This window comes from Colobus angolensis, unplaced genomic scaffold, assembly GCF_000951035.1.
Source record: "Colobus angolensis palliatus isolate OR3802 unplaced genomic scaffold, Cang.pa_1.0 Scaffold3, whole genome shotgun sequence".
Lineage (NCBI taxonomy): Eukaryota > Metazoa > Chordata > Mammalia > Primates > Cercopithecidae > Colobus > Colobus angolensis.
The window spans coordinates 5612692-5638791 of record NW_012116265.1 but is presented as its reverse complement, the minus strand read 5'-3'; the positions used below and the strand labels follow the sequence as shown (position 1 = coordinate 5638791).

At 40.4% G+C, this 26100-nt stretch overlaps 1 long non-coding RNA gene across 1 annotated transcript in view; it reads left to right on the top strand.

Moving 5' to 3' along the window:
* Nucleotides 1–26100, top strand: part of LOC105517074 — a 104375-nt gene that overhangs the window by 24838 nt on the left and 53437 nt on the right. The window contains exon 2 of the long non-coding RNA XR_001002605.1: nt 3507–3581. This is a non-coding gene — a long non-coding RNA (uncharacterized LOC105517074). The remainder of the gene's footprint in view (nt 1–3506; nt 3582–26100) is intronic.

Below are 26100 nucleotides of genomic sequence, written 5' to 3'. Positions count from 1 at the left end.
AAAGAGGACAGGTAAGTTTTCCTCTCCATCCAGCTGCCATCTTATGAAAGACTACATCTTGTGAGAGGCACCTCTTGTGGTAAGTGCCATCTAGTGAGTGGATGTCCAAGATGAGAAACAGTACTAAGAGGGGTGTGGACCTTAAACTTGATTGAGTCTTTATCCAGAAGATATTAAACAAGTCTTTAAAAGACTAGTTAAGCCATCAGACACGGAAATATCTTCTATGCACAAATTTAGGGTTTTTCCGCCCCCCACCAATGGTGGGAATGAGGTTTTCAGGGCACTATAACGATAGTTTCTTTCCCACATCTAAACGTACTGTGCAAATATGTGACCTTTCATCAAATACTTGGCAAATTATGCAGGACTGTACCATTACATTGATTTTACATAAACCTGGTTTACTTAAGCTAAATATTCATCAACTAAAAAACAATAGCAGAAAATAGAGCTACTGTGAACAACCCAGAAACAGTGTCTTGGTCATTGGATAGTGGAACAATGAATGGATGAATAACAAGGAAATTAAACACTTTACAAAATTTTTCTTCATCTTTACTTTAAAACTCATTTGTTTTTCTGGCATCCATTTGATGAAAATTATTTTCATCAAATGGATGCCAGAGGAAAGTATGAAAAAGCCACAGCGCATGAAGGAAGATATTACTTGGCGGAAACTTGGAGGGCTTGGAAGGGTTTTTTGAGTCCCTTTCAAGGAGGATAGACATGAAGATGGAATGCTAACAGTCACAATGCCAGCACCACATTTTACTTCTGGTAGACATGGAATATTTCTTTGGCCATTTGGTGTGCTGATTAGATTTTAAGAAAGGTGTCATGAAAATTATATAGTGTATTTGGTTAATTGGGTTGAAGTGGGAAGATGGGATGAGCTCTCCTGGGAGTTATCAATAGGGCTGACCAGGGCTGGGTAGGGCCCTTATTTGTAACGATGTCTGTCCTTTATTGGATGGACAGCAGTGCTGCGGTGAATATGCTGGGAACAGAGAATGAGTTCACTTGGAGGCATAACTTTTCTCTCAGTTCCAGCTGACCTGGAAGATTGGCTACTGTTGATCCTTCTCCATGTTCAGCTCTAGAAAGGCATTTCAGGAACATCCAGTACAAAACCCTCATTTTATAGGTGAGGGATCTAAGATCTAAGCCCAATTCCAAGTCTCCCAGTTCAGAAATTTTTTCTTTACTGTAGACTTTTCTGGATAAAGGTGACAACAGATCACACAAAAGAAAAAAAAAGATTACTGGTCCAGGGATGAAAAGTGCAGGGACACTTTCAGGTACGGCTGAATTCAAATGCTGTACCTATGTGGCCAGGAGGACATTTTCACCATCTCTCAGTTCCACCGTTTGCTATTTTATTTTGGCTTTTATATGATGTCAAAGATGATTAACAGCATCTCCAAGCCTAGGTTCCACAGATTAGAAAATCGAGACGGGCGGATCACGAGGTCAGGAGATCGAGACCATCCTGGCTAACACGGTGAAACCCCGTCTCTACTAAAAATACAAAAACTAGCCGGGCGAGGTGGCGGGCGCCTGTAGTCCCAGCTACTCGGGAGGCTGAGGCAGGAGAATGGCGTAAACCCGGGAGGCGGAGCTTACAGTGAGCTGAGATCCGGCCACTGCACTCCAGTCCGGGCGACAGAGCGAGACTCCGCCTCAAAAAAAAAAAGAAAATCCAGTGGGAAGAGAGCGTCTTTCTTGATATCTCTGGAAAATGTCAAGTTTCCCCTGCCCTTGTTCCTTCCCATCTTTAAATCGATCACTGTGGTTAGGGGCGTATAGTTTTCTCATAAGCCAAGGCGGGGCCCCATGCCTGCCCTGGAGAGTAGAGTTGGTCCCATCATAATGACAGAGACTGTAAGGAGAAGAGAGGATGGTTTCTCAAGGGAAAATCAGGATGCTGTTACCAAATGAAAGAGAGAAGAGTCTGTTTCTATGACTACACCTTTCTGGGCTGTGTGGTCCAAACAAACCTGTGACATCAGACATGTGCCCTACATTATTTTCCATTGAAAACGATGTTTATTTCCTTCTATACATGGTGAGAAATTGAGTTTCTTTGCATAGAGAATAGACACCTTCAGAAATATTCATTCTGGAGGGTAATGTCAGGAAGGATCCTGGCAGGCAATGGAGAGATGACTCAAATTCAGGTATTCTGAGGAAGGTTTAGTAAAGAGATATTTACAAAGGATGGACAGGGTACAGGGAAGCCAGAAGGCTGATGTGGGAACTGGGGATAAGAACATCTGGGCACCCTGAGGCCCCTGGCTCTGAGAGGGCAAGCCGACGGGCTGGCTGGTTACCAAACCTGGAGGCACAGAAGTCTGCCTGCAGATGACCCCCAGGCACAGCCAGCCTATAGTCAGGCATTAAAATGAGAACTAGGGAAAGAAACAAAAATCCACACCTGCTTCTCCTCCCTCCCTCCAACATGCTGCAGGAATTCCCTACTGAATGAACCACCAGGAAGCCAGTGAGAAATCTCTTTGGTGTAGGTCCTAAGATCAGCCTCCCAGGGCACAACCGGAGAAGGACAAAAAGTGGGAACAGAGAAACAAACAGGAAGTCAGTTTCTTATCCATTTTTACACTCTAGTCATGGGCCCGATCAGGGAAATATCCCTAAGATGTCTAAACACATGCCCTGGTCTAAGTTCATTTCCTGTGGCATTGACTGCTAAACATGTGTTAAAAATGGCCTGTGTAAGCATTAAAATACATGAGACTGTGAACATACCTAACAGCAGCATCAGTGTAGTCCATTGGGGCTTCCTTTTGATTTGGAGGCATGAGGTTTGTTTGAACTTTTGTTCTTTCATTTACAGGCTCCGTGACGTTTAACAAATGAGATGACCGGACGCGGTGGCTCACGCCTGTAATCCCAGCACTTTGGGAGGCCGAGGCGGGCGGATCACGAGGTCAGGAGATTGAGACCATCCTGGCTAACACGGTGAAACCCCGTCTCTACTAAAAATACAAAAAACTAGCCGGGCGAGGTGGCGGGCGCCTGTAGTCCCAGATACTTTAGGAGGCTGAGGCAGGAGAAGGGCGTGAACCCAGGAGGCGGAGCTTGCAGTGAGCCGAGATCACACCACTGCACTCCAGCCTTGGCGACAGAGCGAGACTCCGTCTCAAAAAAAAAAAAAAACCAATGAGATAACTTCTCAGATATTGTGTCCTTGTCTGTAATAGGAGGATATTTACCCTGCCCACCTAATGGTATCTGTTATTCAATGCAAATGAAATATTGGATATAAAAGTATCTGAGAGTGATAAAGTACTAATGTTATATTGATCTTTCCAACCTTAAAATGTGAGCATAAGAAATAGAGATTAATGTTTTTATGGGCATGATTTTTTGCAATGTTTATTTCAGAGTTCTAAAGCCCCGTTGGTTCATTCCACATGTGGCAGTATTTTTTTACCATGTGAACACCAAAATGAATTCGTGACAAATGAACCTCCCATTTATTTCAGGCTTGCGTTAAGGAAATGATTTCCTATGATTCTGCTTAGTGCTTAAAAAAATTAATCAAGTTTTCTGCCTGACAAGTAAGTCACTGTGTTTATTGTCTGTCCATGACTAGACAAAAGCACATAACATCCCTGTGTGTCCAGTGAGTTATGAAAGTCCTTTAAAAGCAGTGCATTAGCCATGGATCTTCCTGCTATCTCTCCCCTGCAGTTTGCTGAGAATATTTTCCATAATAGAACCAGACTTATCACAATTTATTCTTGCCTCACTGACTATTGGGTCATTGCCTAGAATTCTGAACCCCAGGTTGGAAGCTGCTAAAGTTTAATAAAAACTACTTTAGAGAAATGACCCCTCTCCCTTCATCCTCTCTCACCTCCCTCTGGCTCCTTGACCCCCATCCCTCCCTGAAGATGCTGGTTCCTAAGGCTCTTGTAATAGATTTCCTTATTGTCCCAGGTTTCCGGGAACTCATCAGTGATAGCTGCCATGGGTATGTTGAGAGGATACTATGTGCTGAGAACTCCACATCTGATATTTTACTTAATTTTCCTACAATATTATGAAGTAGGTGTTATTTTCTCCACTGTACAAGAAGAGATGGAGAGCTAGAGAGGCTAAAAACAGAACAAGAATTTGAACCCAAATGTCTGTGACTGTAAGCACCATACATATAGCCAATCTGTTTCCATGTTGCTCCAGCAGGTTCCTTGTTTTCTTCCTTCTTACAGTAAAATCTGACTGATCACTGTTGAGTAACGGATCTTAATTAGGTCGAGATGCAGAAGGAGTTTGCTTCTGTAATTTCAGGAGGTCTTTGCATACACCTATTACTGCAAATAGATTTTGCTTTATTGGAAAAGAGGCTATCGGTATTCCCTGGAGATTCTATTTTTACAGATAAGACTGCTGTTCTCTATCAGTCACTATGAAGTAGAAATTCTGATTATGATATCACATAAGATTCAAGGCCACTAGTGATAAATATTCAAGAGGAGGTGTGTTCAGCTTTGCGATGCACTATTGTGATAAAAATATGGCACATGATTTAAAAAATATAAAAATGTAAAAGGAATATGAATATAATAAATGATTACAAATCTATGTATGGAATTTAATCTATTTTTCCTAAATGCTGACTGTAAGAGGTTTAGTCCAATGATATAAACTCTGCCTGAGAAAGGTCCGAGTCAATTCTATGCTGTTCATATGCCATTTCATTTCACTTTTTAAGTGTATTGGGAAAATACGTAAGAAAAAATGTACATTCCTCTTTTTAATGATATTATAAAAGACGGTGAACAAGTTAATAGGAAGAAAAGAAAAACAATTCATCTAGACATTCTTGCAATGAATTTTTGCCAGATGCTTGATTTTTACTAGATGCTAGGAGAATTGGGAAGTCTTAAGTCTGACAGAGGATCCAGAGACAAAAATTACAAAATAGTGAGTGCTACGGTAAGAGTTAAGTAAGAAGGTTGGATAAGATGTCCGCTACTAGCTCAATGTCGAAAGGGTCCAGGACACTTGCCTCTGAGACCCAAAAGGCCAAGTAGGTGTTAATCAAGTGTGGGAGGTTGTTTTCAGGGTCAGCACATGCAAAGGACAGGCTCCATTTTAGGAAAATGAAAGTAGTTCAGTGTTATTGAAGCTGATGGTGAGGGAGGAAGTGGCAGAAGATAAAGGTTGGAAAGAAACAAGTCAATAAGTAGCCACAAAAAAGTTTTCAGAAGTGAATGACACAATCCAATTTGTGCTTTAGGAAGATTATTTTTGTCTCAGTGTCCAAAATAGGTGGAGGGAGGCAAAATGAGAAGCAGAGAGTTATTTGATGTTGGAAAGAGAGAGCCGTTCAAACAAACAGGCAAGATTAAGTGGAGACCTGACCTAGGCAGGTGGCATCTGGGGTTGCAAGAAAAGGACAGGTACAAAAGATACGTAGAAGGACAAGAAGGCATTTTAGTTGGATGACATACATTTCAAAGGAGCAAGGAGAAAGAATGGTCTGGGAATGGTTTTGGTGAGCCAGGAGTCTTCATTTGAGTGGGCTGCAGGGAAATTTGTGTACTCAGAAGATGCCATATTTCAGTTATGGTACAGTGGAAGGGAATGTTCACTGTGGCAATGGAATCACCAGAAGGCCACAAGTGGATCAGATTGGGAAGTAGGATAATATCCCAGCCTGCATTAGATTGTACAATTCCAGGGAGCAGAAATGAGGAACAAGGGAGTGGAATAGAGAAAGAGGGAGAGTAATAGGAGGATGCATTATAGATCTAACTGCTGCTAGGTATGACTGATTGCTCAATCCCATAGGACCATCTTCTGAGAAATTGCATAATTTCATCACGGAGAAAAGAAAGTGAAGAATTTAACCACTGGCTGCAGCCTCCAATTGGTCAAAAGTTTGTCTCACAGAGCATGAAACTCCCTGCACCTCCATATTACACATATTTGAGTGTAACAAGGTTCTTACGTAAGTATCATCAGAGTGGCCCCAGGGAAGGAGGTGAGAAGTTGCAATAATGTCAGGTTGCACTTGCATGCAAGTGATCAGAATATACCCTAAGAGCAAGTTATCTCCGTGGCAGCTTGAATGAAATCGGTGGGCCAAAGCATATAAACTAGCACATAAAAGGTGCATAATACAGTCTACCTCTGTACTATTCAGGGCCACTTTCCCCAATCACTATATGCAAATCCCATACTGCAATATAGGTCCCCATTTTTGTGAGAATAAGTTGCCCTTATCTATTCTACAAGAGGGGAAGCACTCGTCCAATCTGTCACAAGGTCCCCTTCAAGGGGATGGTCCACCAGAGTCTGGTTGAGGATAAGCAAGACAAACTTCTGTTCCATAGCTGGACCTGGATCTGAAGTCATAAGTAATTTATGACTCCAACCTCTTCCAGCAATTCTATATTTCCCTCACTATGGGCCAGCACATTAGCTATCTGTGTTGGTCTCCTGGTGGGATGACACAAACATTCATCTCTGAGGGGCTTGAACCTTTATTGGCCTCATCCTTTTTGGGCCATAGTTGTTGCAATACAATTACGTATCAACTTTGACAATACAATTATGTAGGTACAATACAAACTATGTACAAATCTGTTACTGGACCCAGGAGCACCAAGAGATACCCCTGTGAAATCCTTGGGTTCCAGACGTGCTTCTTGTTGTCCTCACTGGGAACGGCAACTCTAGTTATTCAGCAGAGTCAGGGGCTATTATTTTTAATGATGTGCTTTTTCTCCCCTGCTGGCCCATAAGCATGAGGAGTGCAACTGATATTTTCAGCTTCAAATTCAGGGGACCCTTACATTTTATCTGGCAGAATTATTCTCTTTCCCATCCACAATCACAATTAAGATTTATAATCCAATACAGGCTAAAGTTGCAAGACGGTAAACAGAAATTCCATAATCACTTGGTTCCCAGTTTTATATAATTGAGCTACTGGGGATTCAAAAACACGTATTGGTTATTGGCTTAATGTATATGCCATATCCTGGAAGATGACATTCAACCCTGCCAGGTGTTGTCCCGAAGCTGGGATCTTAATGAACCTTTAATATGATTTCTACCATTCTCTTAGGATGGCTGCTTCTTGGTGATGGGATACAAGGAACGATGATTAGATCCTGTTTCATGCACTCATTACCTTGATTCTTATAAAACAGTTCCCTTGGTGTGTGGCAATGCTGTGTGAGATATACATTGATAAGTCAAGCATTCTAAAAAGTTTTGGATGGTAAGCCAGTGGAGGAACCACAGACGAGGAGGGCAAACCCAGGGTCTATTCACATTAAGGATCAATTCCTATAAGGACAAATTTCTGTCCTCCTCAACCCCCTAGAGTAGAAGATGTCTAATTGTAATCTACCTGATACCAAGAGCCTGAGGTATCTCCTCAATCTCTGCTGTTGACAAATTGAGCATTCAAGAGTATCATTAGCTAGACTAGAAGGAGTTCATGCAAACCTTTATCTCTGCCGTGCGACCACCCTTTTCTTGGGCTTACTGTACAGCATAGAAGCAGTCAATGAAAGAGAGATGAAATGACATACATGATGAGGTAGCCTTCCCCACTGGTTGCTGAGATACCTGTTGGTGGTAGATGTTCTCTGGTAGGTAGTAATAGCTGCAAAATTTGTGTCCATTTTTATAGGTCAATCTATATGCCTCTTCCTGTGACATCATCATTTCCCAGTTTTCTAATTTGGTTCCTTCCAGACTCTTCACCAGTCATTCATGCAAAGTAGATGACCAATTTACTGCTCATCACTTTCCTGCTGGCTAATTTACTTTTACCACTGCTCTTTAGAGATACCACTAAGTGGATCTATAATATGTCAGCAGTGTATTTTTGACTAGCATCTGTTGACACAACTTGTGAGCCAGGTCTGAAGTTTTTTCAATCTTCTATCAGTTGGTCATAGGGAATCCCCTATAAACCATTAAGTGCAAGATGAGATAAAAAGATATCGAAGTGATAGAAACAGATGACATGCAAATTTGGGCCACCTCTTCGTGCAATTTACTCTTGCCTTTTGGACCTGCCTCAGGCCCATTTCCAGACACAACATTCCACAATGTAGATTGCTGCTGTGCTAACCCAATGTATGATTTAGTGGATCTAATAACACACAGCTTGCTCTAGTTCAGATATTTGCTCCTTTCAAATCTTATCTTGAAATTTCATTTCCAGTGTTGGAGGTGGGCCCTAGTGGGAGGTGTTTGGGTCATGAGGAGTGGATCCCACATGAATAGCTTGGTATCATTCTCTCATTAGTGAGTGAATTCTTGCTCTTTTAGTTTCCATGAGAGCTGGTTGTTAAAAAGAGTCTGGCACCTCTACTTCTCTATCTCTCCCTCTCTCACTTCCTCTCTTGCCACGTGATCTCTGCACATGCTGGCTCCCTTTAGCCTTCCACCATGAGTAGAAGTAGCCTGGGCCCCTCTGCAGAAACAGAAGCTGGCACCATGCTTCTTGTACAGTCTGCAGAACAGTGAGCCAAATAAACTTCTTTTCTTTATAAATTATGCAGCCTCAGGTATTCCTTTATAGCAACACTAAACGGACTCAGAAACAGCTCACACTTGGTGTCTTGTGATTTTATAACCAGGCATTAAATCTCTACAAATATCCGGTAGCAGGCCAGGAGCTGCAAAAGAAATGGCAGTTTGCAAAAGCCAGATAACTCTTTGTCAGATTTGAAGGGGATTCTCATTTCCTACAGTTCCTTCATCATGGAGAGCTCTATGATGATTAGATCTACTGAGTTTTATGGTTCAATAGTCTGGCTTGCAGAGCATTCTGTTAACTGTGGCCCAGGCAAAACTTCTATATCTCCCAGAATATAGACCAAAGCAGTATTTTTAAATGCAGTCTATTCTTCCACCAAAATTCAAAAAGGCTCACCAAGCACTGTACCTCTTTCTTAGTGATAGGAGTTGCAAGTAGAACAATGTGCTTATTTCTTTGGAATAATATCCTAGCATATTCTGGATTGCTGGATAGCTACTAAGTTGACCAATATCGTGGGAACCTGAATCTTTATTGGGTTTATCTCCTACTCTCTGATATGCATGTATCTTACTGGGTCACCTAGGGTATTAACATTTCCAGTAAGCATGGAATCATCAATACAGTAGAAAAGTATGATACTGTGACGTTCTGCAGAAGGTTAAGATTATGGAAATACCTAGCTATTATATCGTGACAGGGAACAGGAGAGTTAACACAACGGTAAGTATGTAGAGTTGTCCCTCTAAATGTAAAGACAAATTCCTTTTGATCATTTTTGCTGATGGAAATCTAGTCAACAAACATTTTCTGTAAAGGGTCACACAATAAATATTTTTAGTCACATGGTTCTGTTATAATTATTCAACTCTGCTTTTGTAGTCTGTGGTCATATTTGGCCCGTGAGCTGTAGTTTACCTACCCCTGACTTAAAAACAAAGTGCTTTCCAGATTAGTAGCTGCATATAAAATGCCAAAGACTGTGCTGATCTTTTTCATGAAAGGTACCACATTTTGTCTGCCATGACCCATACGTTTTTTTCAACATACAGATAAACCAACTGAATAGGGATATGATGAGACCACCACACACTCATTTTTTAAATCTTTAATGGTAGTGAAAATCTGTGTAATTCCTTTTAGGATGCAGATTGCGTCTTATTTACCATATAGGGCATGAATGTGTACGTAGGTGTGTGTGCGCGCGTGCGCATTTGTGTATGTGTGTATGTGTAGGAGGAGAAGGAATTGCAGAAATTGCAGGGGTTTCCATAGAGCCCTTTCTACCATAATGGTCCTTAATCTACAAGTTGGAGAAACAATGGGAGGGTTCTGCCAGATGCTTAAAATAATGGTGTATTTGGAGACTAGAAAAATAACTGAAATAAACTTGAGCTAACATTTCACTTATCACCTAGCTTCCATATACCTACTCTAACTGGAATTCCATGATGAAGTTTTGAGTCCACTAGCATCAGAAAGCTCGGATTCCATATTTAACAGTGCTCAAAACCAAATAACGTGTACTTCCTACCCCAGTGTACAATGGTCTATCAATGGCCACAGGTCCCTTTGGGGAAGGATTGTAAGGAATATTTCACACGTGTATATAAATTTGCAATAGCATTGCAATGTTATTCTTTAAGGGAACTCAGCCTCCCTTTCAATTAGTGGGTTCTAGGTCTACATATTAACAAATTTTTAAACTGGAAGAAAAATTGCAGATTTCATTGTGGTGACTGATGTTACACTTCTGTAGTTCTCCATTTTTAAAAATAAAATAGTGCAAGTCAGCAATCCTTGTCAGCAGTCTAGCTATCTCACATCTAAGAACACCATGGTCTATTAGCCAACACCAAAGATCCCCATTAAGGCATTTTGATTGACAGCCTGACGTTGGTGCTCATTATAGACATTATGTCCACCATGTCTCTGATAGTTCAACTATCAGAATTCCAAGCTCTGCCACTCTGGAATCCTGTCATCCCCACTGATAATATAGAGCCCAATTTTATGGCAACATCTCTAACCATCAGTCCTTTTTACAAAGATAATTTCCATTAAACTTCTAAACAATTGTCAGGTCCCTCTGACCACAGCATTCCTTATTTCTTTGGTTAATGGAGTATATTCTGCGTTCACTGAGTGAACACGGCCAGGTGATAGATTTTTAGATCTTAATAAAATAAATTAATTCTAATTGCCCCATCTTTATGATCCTTCTGATCCTTTTTTCAATACTGTAATTCAAGAAAGTCCTAGCATCTCTATCTCATTTACTGAAGGCCATCATACTGTCCAAGCTTTAAGGATCCATCCAAACAGATTTTCAGAATCATCTTGAGATGTTTCCAAAGCATTGAAACCTAAGTCACGAATGAGCTCTCCCTTGTTGAAAATGCTCCCTATGCAACCTTTTATCTGTCTTCCCACTCCAGGACGATGCCCTCTAGATCTGCTTCCACATGTGTCCCAGGTCCTGCAAATCCTTTTCAGTATAGACTTTTCCTCCTGGAGCAGAGATTGTACTTCCTTGATCAGACTGTGCTGAGACCTGACTCTGGTCATTGGCCTGGAACTAATGAGAACTGGATCTGGAAGAGAACTAGTGCCATATTGCAAAGCACCTGCCTTAAGTGGTGTCATTTCATTGACTCCAGAAAAGGGGAGACTGTTCCCCTCAGGCAAGTTGGAATCAGTTGCTTCTGCCATCCTGGGGAGTTCAGGGACATGTCGGAGTTCAGAATTCTCAGGATAATATACCCAAATCTCTCTAATACAAGTTAGTGGTCCCACTCTTTTCCCATCAGGGCATTAACTTTGACAGATATCTGTTGGGCTATGCCTTGAGTCGCCTGTGCAGCTCTGCTACACTGAAAACTAGATGCTGGGCCTGCTTTTCAGCAGTCTGCAGGAAATAAGAGTCTCCTTTAAGGTCACCATAGAACTCTTTGACTTTGTAAGATTATTTTTACTTGGCAGTTGGCTGTCATGAGCTTCCCGTTTTCTTGTGCCAAGTCTTTCAATGCAGTTAAGAAACATCCCACTCAAAATTTTGTGTAATTATCATTGCCCTCATAACATTCAATTACAACATATCCCAGTGCCACATCTTCTGCCTGCACCTCACTCCCAATTACTCTCGGGTCAAGGGCAAAAAAAATTACATAGAGGTATGGGGTAGGAATGCAAAAAAGCAAAATGGCCATATGCAAATTGAAAACTTAGGCCTTCGGAATAAATTGGCCTATAGATGTATTTTGTTTGGCAGGGTCAACTTCTGGAAAAATTCTGAACTTAAATATCTTTAGGCAGAGCATTCATTTTTCCCATTTGCTGCAGTTCCTACCAATCACAGTGTTACTCCAGTATTCTCCTTCCCTGCCTGACTTCTGAGGCCATTTGGGCTTAGCATCTCTGGGTGTCAGGATTACATCTAGTAAGAAAGCATAATGGATTTAGCTAGCTGCAAATTTTCATGAGGAGTTACTCTCAGCAGTCTCCAGATAGGAATGTCCCATGCCTCCTGAAAACAAGTGAGCAAAGGCCCAGATTCCCTCAGCTCCTTTGAGATTTCCAGCACAGGCAAGCAGGGAAGCAACAGAGTTAGTTGATTCCCAGAACCCTGGGCACATGTTAGAAACAGCAGCAATCTCTTTTTAAGAAAATGCTTAACATTTTCAGGGGATGAGAAGGCACTGAAGTATCTTTATGCAGAAAGAGGTTTCATCTTGATTCTGATTAAACAAAACGATGTTGTACCTGGCTGTTTCTCTTCCCTACCATTTTTTAGTGGCCTCCAATTCAGTCATCATTTTCCCCCATTCCCAAGTAAGATAAGAGTTAGAGTTGTATTATCAAATCAGAGCTTGAGGTTTGTTGTCTGTGGGTGCTGATAATATGGCAACGCCATTCTATTAAGTGAATGATCTACATTTGTAAGAGATGTTGAATTTCTTAAATTCACTCTGAGATAGGCAATAGATACCATAGACATTTTATTAGCAAATTTATATCATAGACATATTTATTGAGGCTCACTCTGTGCCAGGCATTGTGTTGGGCTCTGTTGATGCAAAGATAGTTAAGATATGGGTTGCTGCTCTTGGGGAGTTCAGAATCTAGTAGGAAAACATATTATACCATGTGACGTCTAATCAGAGTGTTATGGAGACACCAAGGAGGGAGAGAAGGCTTCAGTGAGGAAGTGACATTTGTCCTGAATCTTGAAGGACAACTTGCTCCTGAGGCAGAAGTGGAAGATGGGATGGCAGTTCAGAACAGTGAGTTAGGGGTAAGATGTGGGACTGCTTGCCCCTGTCTTACTGAGCTGTCTTTACCCCATCACTCCTGTTCAGCACCTCACTTTGGGTACTACTGCAGCTACCTTCATTAACAATCTCTGATAGACTCTGCCTCCCCACACCTCTGAGATGAGCGAGTTGTACCAACTGCCTACAAGTAACAAGCCAGTCACTAGTGCCCTGGACTGGGCACAGAGGAGCTGGCTGAAAATCCATCCCCAGCTGTACATTTTAAGTGTAACGTTATACCAAGGACATCTATCAGTAAAGTGCCTAAACATTCCTCATTTTCCCATTCTCACAAGCTTGGAGATCAATGAGCAGGAGCAGGAATAAATGACTATGTTATCACACTTTTCTGAGCATCTGGAAGAAAAGCTGTACCTGAAGAGCTGTGGGTGATCAGAATAGCTGAGTAGGCACTTGGGTGATCAGGTGTATTATCAGCAGAATAGTTGTTTCATCTTTATGATGATTTGACAATGAATGGCATTTTCAACTTCCATTGACTCCGTGTTCTCAATCAGTCATATTGTACTCTGATATGCACACAATGGGATTGCCTTGGTGCTTAAAAAATCGATGCATGGACTCCACCATTTAAATCAGAATCTCAGAAATTGGGGCCCAGATATCTGTATTTTTAAGGCTGCTCACAAGGCTGTTATGGGCAACCAGGGTTGATTACCACACGTCTAGACCAACAGAGAGATAAAAGATAGGGGAGCTTACAGTAAAGGAGCAAGGACCCTTATTGGCATCTTCCCACTTTATATAGATACAGCGTCCGTAACAACGACATGGGAAAATGTAATCAGAATTCTTCTTGGAGGAGCATTCCACTAGTTTGACAGAAATACAGAAATACTTTGATAAGCTGCTGGGGGTAAGGGGTGAGTCCTCTCAGGGGTATGCTTAGGAAACAAAGTAGTTTCCAAAATCTATGCTTATGACAGAGAAGAATTAGATGGCCTTTGAGAGACCCAGAAGAAAATGCAAAAAAGAATAGGGGAAAAAAAAGGCAAAGCAACCTGCTGTGAACCTCCTAATCTTCCATGGCCTGAGGTAAGGATTTCAGTGCTGAAGGTGACATGGGCTATGTGAAACGGGAGCTGGAGGATCAAGATTGTCTCTGCAGAGGTCTCAGTCTTAACCATGGTGATGGCTAATATGCACTGAGAGTTCTTCAAACATTCAGGAGTAGGGGGAAAGTTGAAAGACACTGTCACATTTTGACAAAAGAGAATTTGCTGATGTCGGTGGTCACCTTGGTGTCAGGCTTACAGCTGGAACTGCATTTATGAGGTGGTACAGAGAGCCATTGTGACCAAAAATCCCCCTCCAGGGTGTTAAACTCCTGGAGGATACTCATAAGTCAGGACTTCCGAAGAGTGTCCCGTGGAACTTGAGTTCTAAGGAGGGTACATGAAAAAAGTCAACATGAGTTCCATGATCAAAGAAGTTTGGAAAATCGGCTACACAAAAGGACTTCCAAGGCCTTTTATCTGCTAATGAGAAAGGTGATGTTTCTAGAGGCAAGATATAGACTGCAGCTCTCTCTGCATACTCTCATGAAATATCTCAAAGAAACAGAATTCCTTAAGAGTCACTTTGGGAAACACTACTGCAGGTCTATGTATGAATGACTGGAGCCACATAGAATGTTTTGCAAGAAATAACCAGGAGACACAAATGTATAAGAACACATACCAATGCATTTTAAATCTGCCCACTTTTTCGATCAAAAACAAACAACAGTAAGTTATTTTCCCTTTCCATGTCCATTTCTAGAAATAAGTCTTGTGAAAAACAAGCTGCTGTCGCTACTAGAGGCATCCTGCAATCCATGGATGTTTATTCCCAAGCCATTGTTAACATGAGGTAACAGTTCTGCAGGATGTATTTCACTCACCCCTTGAAACTCAAATTCCTTGTGGAGAGTTGGAGTAATATATATGAGGATAATAGGGAGCCTGAAAGTTAAGAATTCATCCTGTTGTGTTTCTCCAATGGCACATTCATGATGCAACTCCATAGTTTCATGCAGACTGAAAAAGCAGTTGGCATTTCACAGCAGGAGGTTAGAAATAGAATGTGCTCTATTTCTTAGGTCAGGGTAGCTTGACTGAATAGAAGTGTGTGTGATAGGTGCTGTAATGAGGTGGGAGGCAGATGACCTGAATTTTAGTATCAAAGATACCACACTACACTCTTCCTATGTGACCTTAGCCAAATTCTTAGTTTTCTTATCTGTAAAATGAGATTTAGATGGTCCTGAAGGTCCCTTCCAAATCGAATCTAGTTGTACCTGGATAACTACACAATAATGAATGTAGGCTATTTCAATGTTACTATAAAAAATCTTGGATAACTCAAAACCTACAACAGGGCCCTTCCTAGGAAAGAGGCTACAGGGGTTTTACAGCCATGATTCTCAGTGGGGCTAGGTGTAGGGATATCACAGTGCTTCCTTTGAGAAAGTTTTCCCATCCCGTGAGTTTTTGATGCATCAGTCATTCCTAGGGCACCCTCCCTTACTCCATACAAATTCCCTGGAGTTACAGGATGTTGGGAAAATGGTGATGAGTCCAGGTCCTGCATTTCCAAATGAGATTGCTAGTGATATTGACTTGGGTGTCTAGTTACGATATTCATGCAGTCGGCCACGGTGGCCAAGGCTGCAGCCCTTCATGCCTGGCCAGTCCTCTCCAGTATTCTTGCAGCTGTCCCTGACTTGGAGTTTTACCACCTTCTTTCCTTTTGCCCTTTACTTTCTTATGGATCACTGGAGATCAAACAATGAAGGAAATATTTTTCTGGGAATTGCAAAGAGCTCAGTCTATAAAGGCAACAATTTCCTACCATTCCCTAGGAATTGTTAGTATGCCTTTTCTTAGAAGTACTAAGCCAACTCTACGGTTGGATTTTCATATGCTGTGGCTGTGATACTAAATTCTCAATAATCCATCTAATTTTTCCCCCAGCAGAATTTTTGATGCCTGAATTGGAGGCATGATATGTCCATAATATATATAATTTGAACAAAGCTCTCCAGTGATTCTGGTATTCTCTCCATCTTTCCACCCAAGCGTAAAGTCTACCCCTTACTTGAGTTTTTTACTTGATCTTTTGTTACAGTTCTTACCCAAAATAAAATTTTTGTTGTCTTTTGCAACCTTTGAAAGTGTCTCTTCATTTGGAGCTTTAGCCTTGCTGTCTGAAATTGGGGAAGAACTGTAACAAAATACAGTTGGCCCTCCGTATCCGTGGGTTCTGCATCCAAGGACTGAAAGAACTTCAGATCAAAAATATTTTAAAAAGAAATGTATGTTTGCCCCTGTCCCGAACACGTACAACTTTTTTTTTGTCATTATTGCCTAAAAAATACAGTATAACAACTATTTAAAAGCACTTACATTGTATTAGGCATTATAAGTAACCTTAAAGATGATTTAAAGTATACAGGAGGATGAGCACAGGCTATATGCAAATACTGCATCATTATATTTCAGGGACTTGAGCAACCACAGATTTTGGTATCCTCAGGGAGTCCTGGAGCCAGTTCCCATAGCTACAAAGAGATAGTGGTACATTTCTGCTCATGTAACCATGTCCCATTTTAGGTCCATTCTTCTAAAATGTCTAACTTCCTCATAATGCCATAGCCACCTCCACAGTCTGTCTCTGGACAACTGATAGGTCTTTCCACATGCACTCCTGACCTTCTTATTCATCCTTTACACAGCAGCTAGAGGGATATTTTAAAAATTGAATCAGTGCTTGTCCCACTGAAAACTCTTCTGGCTTCTATTTGCTCTTAGGACAGATTGCAAACTCAACACGGCCTACTAAAGCTTTTCACATTTCAACTGTGGCCAGCCAAGCTTCAGTGATGTCAGCCTCCTCATCCACAGCTTGCTTCTTTCTTCATCAGGGCAAACATTAGTCCTTCAGCCAGGGACCATCTTTCCCCTATTTCCTCATGTCAATCATAAATCATCATGTAGGTGATAGGCATGCCACTTCTATAGGTGGGAGAGTCTATGATAGTCACTCAGAGCACTGTCTCAAATTTATTTTAGCAAGTGCTGTGGGTAACAATTGAATTTATATGTTTATATGATCCAATTTATATCCAATTTATATTGTTACATTTTTCCATACAGGAAGCCAATGTTTTTGAACCACTTATTTATTGAATCACCACTCTCTCTTCTCTATGCAATAACACTTTCCTAATATTGCTTCATTCTGGTATATACCTAAGTCTGTATCTACACTTTGTATTCTCTTTTACTGGTCTTTTGTATCTATTTCTGCACCATAACCACACTGTGTGAATAGTGTTATAACAGTGTTATAAAATAGCGTTATAATAAATCCCTGTATCTGGTAAAGAAAGTCTACTTTCCCTTATGAATGTTTTTCTTCAATATTGTCTTTATTTTTCTTGGCCTTTCACACTTCTATCAGAATATTAGAATAAGTTTATCAAGTTATGTGAGGAAACTCTGGTAATTTTAATTGGAATTGCATTAAACTTTATAGATAAACTTTGAGAGATTTTACATATTTTTGACTTTCCATCCAGGAAGTTAGCATATGTTTCTATTTCATGTAAATTTTTTATGCCCTTCAATAAGAACTTACAATTTTCTCCATCAAGATCTTAGCCATCTCCAGTAGATTTATTTCTGGGTCACTAATAGATTTTTCTGTAAATACTGTAAATGGTATTTTTTAAAATTTATCCTTTAATTGTTTATTGGTGGTATAGAGGAATTAATTCATTCTTATAAGATAATCTAGTATCTAGCAACTTTGATGAAGTCTCTTATTAATTCTAGTCATTTGTCTTTAACTTTGCTTAGATTTTTACAGAGATATTAATTTTATTTGCAGACAATAAAAATTTGATTTTCTTTACATAACTTTTTTAACTTTTATCTGTTTGCATATATTATTATGCCAATTAGAACTTCCAGAATAATAGCACTGAATGAAATTGCCAAGGAAGGCATCCTTGTCAGTTCTCACTATTAAGTATGATATTTGTTCTTGCTTTTTTCAGTAATCTCCTTTCTCAGGCTAAAGAAATTTGTTATAAGTGTCTATTATGAATTTGTGTTGGATTTTACCAAATGCTTTCACCACATGTATAGAGATTATATGGCATAAAATAAGATGGATATTTTTCCCCCTTTTTCTATTTATTGATCCAGTTTCTGTAACCGGAGAATTACTGTTTGAAGAATTGTTAGATCTTGCTTGTAACACCCTTTGAACCTATAGTTCTGTTTTCCCATTCCTTATTTATTTTTTATACCTGTAGGTTTTCTTTTATGTGAATTCAGCAAGCATGTTTTTAAAAAATTGCTATATATTATAGATTGTATCCTGCATTTCTACATGTTATGCTAGTCTTTGTATTAACTTGGTTTACTAGCTTTCTAGGATCAGAAATCTGGGATTATTTCTTTCTTTTTAGATTATTTCTTTAAGAAAAAAAATTTTTGGTTACTACTGTTAATGAGGCCTCTGTTTTATTATATATTCTAGCTAATCAATACTAGTATAGAAGGCATATTTGCATTCATTTCCAGTCACATTTCTAACCTCTTTCCAATGTGCCCAGCCTATTACCAGACATGGCAGCCTATAACAGAAAATTATTTTATTTCCTTTTGTATTCAAAATATGAGAATTGCTAAGCTTATTGCATGAACTATCAGAAATCTACATTTCTTCAGAGTTTCCCAGTGGATTTTTTAGAATTCCCAAGGAATATGTGTATGTAAATGACTTTCTGCTGATGGTGTCTTTCTCTTGCCCCTGCATCCATGCTCTGGACCACTGTTTCTACAAAGCCATGTGTAGATCCCCTCTCACCACCTCATAATGCATTTCATATACTTCTCAGGGTCCCTCCAAGTTTGGACATGATCCTCTTTCATAAATCCTAAGGTAATGTTAGAACAGGCTCTTGTATTTAACAAAGCTCATCAGTGAGCATCAAAAGAAGATGCTCAAGTAGACTTATAGTGGAAAGAAAAGGGACTGTCATCAGATTTTTCAAGCACAACATTTATGCCAGAAGATAACTAAGTGATACATTTAAGATATTGAAGGAAAAAAGAATGCAACCTGAAGTTTTCATACCCAGCCAAACTGACTTTCAAGATTAGGTTAAAAGCTGTAGGCAAGCTATTACCAACATCTGGGAATTCAAAGAATATTTTTCCCTTAAACCTTTCCTGAAGAATCCACTAGAGAACAAACTTTGGACATTCAACATGTAAGGAGGCATCAACATGAATACTGGTAGTGAGCATTAAATACATAACTACTTATAGAATGAAGTCAAAATGAAAGTATGAAAGGCAAGATTATGATGTGCAATAGTTATACACTATGACAATATAGTTATGGTATAACTAAAAAATGGGAAAAGTTGGGAAGAGCATAAACATAATTTTTAAGTTGTTTTCAGTAATCTTATGGTGGGTTAGTATTGATAGCAGTATTGTGAAATAATCATTGTGTATGTAATGGAGGATCAAACAAACGAGTGATTATGTCCTATTCGAATTCTATCATCCACTGTTTTCTTGAAAATTGCAATTCTTAATATGGAAGAAAAGAAGCTATACATTAAGCTAGAAGAGGTTAAGCTCTTCTAAAGTTGAATTGGGTACACTTATTATTTAAATTTATATTTTTGAATATATATGTATATGTATTAATCCCTTTTTGCACTGCTATAAAAATACTGGAAACTGAGTAATTTACAAAGCAAGAGGTTTAATTGGCTTATGGTTCTGCAGGCCGTACAGGAAGCACAGTGGCTTCTGCTTCTGGGGAAGCCTCAGGAAACTCACAATCATGGCGGAAAGTGAAGGGGAAGGGAGGTGCCTCACATTGTGGTTACAGGAGCAAGAGAGAGTTGATGAGGGCGCTGCACACTTTAAAACAACCAGATCAGGCTGGGCCCAGTGGCTCACTCCTGCAATCCCAGCACTTTGGGAGGCCAAGGCAGGCAGATCACAAGGTCAGGAGTTTGAGACCACCCTGAACAACATGGTGAAACCCCGTCTCTACTAAAAATACTAAAAATTAGCTGGGTGTGGTTGCGTGCGCCTGTAATCCCTGCTACTCAGGAGGCTGAGGCAGGAGAATCGCTTGAACTTGGGAGGCAGAGGTTGCAGTGAGCCAAGATCGCACCACTGCACTCCAGCCTGGGTGACAGAGCAAGACTCTGTCTCAAAAAAAAAAAAAGCAAAAAACAAACCCCAACCAGATCTCATGATAATTCATTCATTATCATTAGAGCAGCACCAAGGGGATGGTGCTAAACCATTCATGAGAAACCACCCCATGATCCAATCACCCTCCACCAGGCCCCACCTCCAATATCCGGGTTAACAACTGAACATGAGATTTGGGTGGGGACATATATGCAAACCATATCATTCCACCTCTGTCCCCTCTCAAATCTTATGTCCTTCCAGCATTGCAAAATACAATCATGCCTTCCCAGTAATCCCCAAAGTCTTAACTCATTCCAGCATTAACTCAAAAGTCCAAAGTCTCATCTGAGACAAGGGAAGTCCCCTCCACCTATGAACCTGTAAAACCAAAACCAAGTTAGTTACTCCCAAGACACACTGAGAGTATAGAAATTGGGTAAATACTCCCATTCCAGAAGGGAGAAGTTGGCCAAAAGAAAGGGGCTACAGGCCCCATGTAAGTCCAAAGCCCAGCAAGGCAATCATTAAAGCTTAAACCTCCAAATAATCTCCTTTAACTCCATGTCTCACATCCAGGGCACACTGGCATGAGGGGTGGGCTCCCAAGGCCTTGGGCATCTCCACCCCTATGGTTTTGCAAGGTTCAACCTTCACAGCTGCTCTCACAGGCTGGTGTTAAGTGCTTGTGGCTTTTCCAGGCTGAGGGTGCAAGCTGCTGGTGGATCTATCATTCTGGGGTCTGGAAGATGGCAGCCCTCTTCTCACAGCTCCACTAGGCAGTGCCTCAGTGGGGACTCCATATGGGGGCTCCAACCCCACATTTCCCGTCTCCACTGCCCTAGTAGAGGTTCTCCATGAGGGCTCTGCACCTTCAGCAGGCTTTTGCCTGAACATCCAAGCTCTTCCATATATCCTCTGAAATCTAGGCAGAGGCTCCCAAGACTTAACTCTTGCATTCTGTGCACCTGAAGGCTTAACACCATGTGGAATCCACCAAGCCTTATGGCTTGCACCCTCTGAAGCAGTGCCCACAGCTGTATCTGGGCCCCTTTTAGCCATGGTGGGAGCTAGAGTGGCTGGAATGCAGGGAACAGTGTCTAGAGGCTGCACAGAGCAGAGAGGCCCTGGGCCTGCCCCACAAAACCATGCTGTCCTCCTAGGCCTTCAGGCCTGTGATGGGAGAGACTGACATAAAAGTCTCTGAAATGCATTCAATGCCTTTTCCCCCATTGTCTTGGTTATTAGCACTTAGCTTCTTTTTATGCCAATTTCTGCAGCCTGCTTGAATTCCTCCCCTGAAAACTAGTTTTTCTTTCCTACCACAAGGCCAGGCTGTAAAATTTCCAAACATTTATGCTCTCCTTCCCTTTTAAATATAAGTTCAAGTTTTATGTCATTTTTAGAAGCAGCCAGGTCACACCTTGAATGCTTTACTGCTTAGAAATTTCTTCCACCAGATACCTTAAGTCATTACTCTCAAGTTCAAAGTTCCATTGATCCATAGGGCAGGGGTACAATGCAGCTATCTCTTTACTAAGCATAGCAAAAGTGATCTTTACTCCAGTTGCCAATAAGTTCCTCATTTCCATCTGAGATATCCTCAGCCTGGCTTCACTGCCCATGTCACTGTGTGATCAGCATTTCAGTCATAACCATTCAACCAGTCTCTAGGAAGCTTCAAACTTTCCTTCGTTGTCCTGTCTTCTTCTGAGCCCTCCAAACTCTTCCAATCTTTGCTCGCTACCCAGTTCCATAGTTCCTTCCTCATATTCAGGTATCTTTATAACAATGTCCCACTCCTCTGTGTCAGTTTTCTGTATTAGTCCATTATCATACTGCTATAAAGAAATACCTGAGACTGAGTAATTTATAAAGAAAAGAGGTTTAATTGGCTCACAGTTCTTCAGACTGTACAGGAAGCATAGCAACTTTTGCTTCAGGAAACTTACAATCATGGCAGAAGGCAAAGAGAGATCAAGGGGTCTCACATTGTAGGAGCAGGAGCAAACAGAGTGAGGGCAAACAGCGGGGAGGTGCTGCATACTTTTAAACAACTGGATCTCATGAGAATTTATTCACTATCATGAGCACAGTACCAAGGGGATGATGCTAAACCTTTCATGAAAACTGCTCCCACAATCCAATCACCTCCCACCAGGCCCCACATCCAGCACTGGCAATTACAATTGAACATGAGTCTTGGGCAGGGACACATATCCAAACCATATCAGTACATATGTATTCATTTGAATTCAAGACACCTCACTTCAAGATCACAATCTGGATGCAAGGGAAATTGGATTGGTCCTTCACCTCCCAACTGGACATTTCTGGAAGCAAGAACTCAATCCGGAAACATGAAACATCCCTACCACCCAGAAGAGGCTGCCTGTGGCCAAAAATGAGCAATCTGAGTTTTCTGAGAATATTAACTGCCAAGGATTGCTACATATATAATATATTTAAATCCATTAGTATAGTGATCCTTAAAAATGATTGGGGAAGGATTTGAGAAAATAACTCATTATCTTTAAAACTAACAAAGGAGAATGAATTAAGCATTCATCCTGTCTTTTCTATATGAATTTTATCTCAGATATCAAATAGTAGATGAGAAGTGACTCTTCATAGAAAGATTCCAGATAATAAACTAAGAAGAAATGAAATCTCCACTTTGCAGCTCATAATCAATTCACATATCTAAGCCTTGAGCAGCAATAGCTGCTAACACAAAGAGAGGCAACTAGACAGTCTGTGCCTCCTGATGAAAGAACAAAATCACCCATGGTCTTGCCAAAATACACAAACAAATCTGAATCTGATCAAACTACCAATTTACAGGAAACACAGAGGGCAGAGGAACATGTTAAACTATACCATAATGATATAACCAGCAAAACCCAGATCTTGAGAATCTCTATAGGTAAAAAAAAAAAAAAAAGCTCTTCGACAAATACTTTACAAAGGATAAAAAGGATCATGGGGTGAAATTTTAGATGAAAAGACACAAGACAAATTTTAAAAGGAGACCAAATTAAACCATAGCATTTATGAATGCACAATTGGGTGGTCAAACTATTTCTTTAAAAAGGGAATTGATGGCAATAAAAAACCAAGATAGCGGTTTATTTTAGGGAAGAGGAACCAAGTATGTGGAGCGTTTCTTGGGTAGCTCATAAAGTCTATTTCTTGACCCGGTGGTATTTATATGAGTACTTGTTCTACAGTAATTCATTAAACTGTAATTTTGTATTATGGCATTTTCTGTGTCTGTGTTTCATTTTACAATAAAAGAGGTTTTCTAAAAAATCTTTATTGGATGCTTAAGAAATAATATTCAAAACATTACTAAGTGCTACTAAAAGTAATTTCTTTGGGGGATCACAGGCCAAAATTTAATCTTGGCATTTCCATCCAGCTCCTGCTGAGTTCTAGGAAAGAAATACTAGTTCAAATCCCACACAACCAAATCCCTCAGCCTCTTAACCTTACTTCTCCCACTCTTTCACATTAGTGAGAGAGGGAGGTCGGCCCTTTCCCAAGAATAAAGCCCATTCATTTGCTTCTACACAAGAATGATTGAGAGTGGGAGTATCCATTTCCTTTCATGGAAATTCCCACCTTCACTCACGGGGTATAATCTGACCTCAGGACCTCAGAAAAAGAATCACTATCTGGACTATTCAATACAAGTAACAGTACATAAGGGATGCTATCATTTGAGTCCAATGATATATTTAAGGAAAAATTATTTCTTCATTCAGAAGTATATTTGGGTTAAAACTCATCTTAATTCATGTCATCACTACAGTATTACCTTTTTATTCTGAAATGTATATTAAGATGAATGGTGCACTGTTTTCTCCTTTAAAATAGCTTCCCTATTGGGACTTTTTCTCTCTCAAATCTTAAATGAGTTTTCTCAAAACAAAGGAAATCTCAACTTCTAAAAATGGAAAACTCCAACAACCTCCAAAGACAGTTGTTCCCCGTCTTCCCCTACTGCTGCAAGTCAAATCTAATCCTAATTTTTCTCTTTCTTGAGCACTTATAACTGACACCAGTCATTGATTTTTTAAAATCCCTTTCATTTAGCCCTTGGTTCCATCTATAAATCTTACAACTTCCTCTAATTCTTCTAATATAATGAAGACACTTCAGAGATATTAAGGCATCCTATAGGAAAAATTGGTGTCCTTAATTTGTTCTCACCCTTTATTATTGTGTGTGATAGAAACCACCAGCTGGGTGCAACATCCACTGTTTCTTCCTTCCTGGACCCATGGCTGGAGCAGGTTTTCCTATTGCCCTTGCAAATTATTCCATGTGACTAAGCTCTCACTAATGGAATGTGAACAGAAATAAAATGCACCACTTCCAGGCCTAGCGCATCAAAACGTCCCACTTATGCTCCTCCTCCTCCTCCTCCTCTTTCTTGGCTGAGTGGGATGATGACCATGAGGCAATGTTGGCAGCCAGATGTCGAAAATGGCAGACTCACTAGCACACCTGAATCTGTGAAAACCAGTATCACTGTTGCTGCTGATTAAACCTCCTCCTTGAGAGAGGAATACATCTTTCGTAAGCTACTGGATGTTATGGGTCCCTGTGTTTGGCATCTTCCTTATTTTGTATGAGAACTAGTACCTAAAAGTAAGCACCATAACAGACATCTAAAATAGAAGATATTAGCTTAGCATTCAGACTGAAGGCAAGAATAAAATGGTTATGAGAGGTTAGACAGTGAAAGCCTCATGTTATCCATGGATGAAATACTTTAAAAATTATCATCTGTGATTACTTGGAAGGTAGACCAAGAACCTATTGAGTCTGTGGCTTTAGGGAAAGCAGCTGAAAAGAGTAGGAATATTAGCGTAAGTCAACTGCTATTTGTTGTTTTTAGTCAAGTGCTACAGGAAACACATAAACTCAAGCAAGAATTGGCTAGTTTGTCAGCAAAAGTGGAACTGGAAAAAAAAAAATACAAAGCTTCTTGGGGCTGAAAAAACTCTTGGGTTCTATACCTCAAACACTAAAAGATAAGATTTGCAGACAGAGAGAGGGAGAGAGAGAGAGAGAGAGATCCAGCCAAGTGGCAAAGATAATATCAATTAAGTTGCTTTGCCACACAGGCTATGTTAGACTTCACTGCGGATTCCATGACGGTGGAGTAGATGGTCTGATCCAGGAAGACAAACCTTAGATCAGGTCTAGAAAAGAATTTGGAGGTTATTTACAAGCACATGAAACTGACTGGAACAAGTAGGTCAGATACCTATCACGTTTTTGAGAAAACTGTAATGTCCAAGAAACCACAAGCTTGAATCTGTAAAATCACCCTTAAGTAACAGCAGAAAGTGGGCTCTGGAAGATGTGCAACTCCTAGTAACATATTCCTCAATATTCACCATATAAGGGTCCATGGAGGCTAATGGACAAAAATATTCTCCAGGAGGGCAGAGCCAAGAGACAGAGGAAAATGAGGAAGAAAGTTCCTTGCAGAGGACAGACCCAGGGTCTATCAAAACATTTTCTTTTAGGGCTTGGGGATCTTTGCAATACCTACCCTACAGGATTCCATCATTGCTCTGGACCAGGGAATTCTTTAGGCATTTTTATTGTGGTTAGCCAGTCCACTTTTGTGTATTGAATAGGCAGATGGAGCAAAGATAACTTGTCTTTTAGTTCAAAGGATGCTGAACTTTAAGGAACTGTATCTGGACTTTAGAAGAGGCCAGTGCATCATTTGGAGATCCTAGACCTTGAGATAAATTCAATAAGTGGGCAAAATTTTGGGTTTTCTCCTCAGAGTAGTATGTACATATGTTTTATATAAAGGATGATAGCAGCAAAAGGGGCTAACTATGATAGAGGTTGCTAGCTACCTACTAAAAATCCATTCTCCCCTTATTTCTGGTGCAGAGCTAAACTGCATTTCTCAACCTCCCTTGCAGTGAAGTGACCAAGTTTTCTTCAGTGAAATATGATTGCAGTGACATACGTCACCTCTACATTT